This window comes from Chrysochloris asiatica, unplaced genomic scaffold (assembly GCF_000296735.1).
Source record: "Chrysochloris asiatica unplaced genomic scaffold, ChrAsi1.0 scaffold00221, whole genome shotgun sequence".
In the NCBI taxonomy this organism is placed as follows: Eukaryota; Metazoa; Chordata; class Mammalia; order Afrosoricida; family Chrysochloridae; genus Chrysochloris; species Chrysochloris asiatica.
Genome location: NW_006408739.1, coordinates 196,547 through 198,578, shown reverse-complemented (window position 1 = coordinate 198,578; position 2,032 = coordinate 196,547). Strand labels below are relative to the sequence as shown.

Genomic DNA, 2,032 nt, shown 5'->3' with positions numbered 1-2,032 from the left:
GTCTGTTGCTGCTCCGCTCCTTCCCCCACGTGGTCTCACCCAAGATGGCAGCTCCTGGAGCAGCCGAGCATCCCAGACTAGAAAGCAATAGATTTCTTGTTTCTACCACAAATTCCCCCAGCTGTAAGCCTTCCAACCTTCTAAATATTCCTTTATATGTGGTTCAGAGTTCTGCGACCAGCCCCTAAACCTGCTTGGTCGGGTATTCTGTGTTGTTGTTGGAGGAGCTCCTTTACTGCACGTCCACCCGATCTGCCATCTTGTTTGTTCTCTCCAGATGCATATGCTGTTGTTGTTAAGTACCATGGAGTCGGTTCTGACTCACAGTGACCCTACAAAGGTTTTCCGAGGCTGTAAATCTTTACAGGAGCAGAAATGTTCATCTTTCTCCCATGGAACAGCTGGTAGTTTTGAACTGCCGACCTTGGGGCTAGCAGCCCGATTCATAACCACTACGCTACCAGAGCTCCTTCAGACAACTGAAAATACTATGGCTTGGGTCAGGTGCACCTTAGTCCTTAAACTGACATCATTGCTCTTGAACATTTTACAGCAGATCTGACCAATGCATTATGTCTTTGATTTCTTGTCTGCTGCTTCCATGAACATTGATTATGGATCCAAGAAAAATGAAATCCTTATGTCAAACTTTTCTCCATTTACCTTGATGTTATTGGTCCAGTTGTGAGAAGTTCTGTTTTCTTTACAATGAATTGTAATCCACAATGATGGCTGTATTCTTTGATCATCAGGAAGTGCTTCAGGTCTTCTTTGCTTTCAGCAAGCAAGGCTGTGTCATCTGCAATTTCAGATCGTTAATGAGCCTTCCTCCAAAGCATTTAGCTCATCAACAAGTGTCAGAGGCACCCCACTTTGCCAAGAAGACTCCTGCTCAATCCATTTTGGAGAGACAGGGGAGCAGGGGGCTCATCTGATCAAGGGGCCCTGAAACAAGGAGTGGTAGAGTTTGAGAAACCAGCAGCTTGAGGTTCAGCTGCAGCAGCCAAAGTTGTGAGGGAGGCACCAAACATGCAGAGTGGGGGAGGTCCTGGTCTTTGGCTTCTCAACTCAGTCCTGTTTCGACAGCGAACATGATTCGGCCTGTCAGAAATAGGAAGGTCGTTGATTATTCACAGTTTCAGGAATCTGATGATGCTGGTGAAGATTATGGAAGAGATTTGGGTCCTCCAGCTAAGAAAATGTGATCACCTCCTCGAGAAGCTAAAAATAAGAGGTGGTCTGGAAAGAATTCACAGAAGACAGTGAGGACTTGGAAGAAAAAGATGTGAAGACTAAGAAGGTTGACTCTCACTCAGTAGATGGTAGTTAAGATGAAAACAAAGATCATAAAAATGTACGCCAGCAATGACAGGCAGCTTCTAAAGCAGTTTCTAAGTAAAGAGAACTACTTATGGAAGATGTGGGCTGTGAGGAAGAACAAGAAGAGGACAAGGCACCATTTCAAGAAAGATTCTGGCAGTGATGAAGACTTCCTAATGGAAGACAGTGATGACAGTGACTATGACAATTCAAAAAAGAAAAACAAAAAGATGGTTAAGAAATCCAAACCTGAGGGAAAAGAAAAGAAAATGCCTGAACCCAGGCTAAAGGCAACAGTGACACCAAGTCCAGTGAAAGGCAACGGGAAAGTGGGTCATCCCACAGCTTCAAAGGCATCAAAGGAAAAGATTCCTTCCCCCAAAGAAGACGATGAAGAACCAGACAGCCCTCCAGAAAAGAAAACATCTGCCAGCCCTCCACAAGAAAAATCTGGGGATGAAGGGTCTGTAGATGAAGCCCTGTTTGGGGATGATTAAAAGTGATGATGGTTTGGGGAGAGATTTTATCTACAAAGAAAGAGAACCTCCTTAAGATAGAACATGGTTTGGCTGTGGCTTGAAAAATAGCTTTGAATGCTTGTTTCTATTTGTTGAAGATAACATTTTCTCTCTCTCTCTTTTTTAAAGAAAACCATTGTATGTGTAAGTTACCTTTTGGATGCCATCATCTCTTTGCCACCCACTCCCCTAGC

The 2,032-nt window shown here is 44.0% G+C and overlaps 1 pseudogene; it reads left to right on the top strand.

The window, feature by feature from the left end:
* The first annotated feature begins 1,091 nt into the window (after nt 1-1,091).
* Nucleotides 1,092-1,817, top strand: LOC102835515 (annotated as a pseudogene).
* The last annotated feature ends 215 nt before the right edge of the window (nt 1,818-2,032 follow it).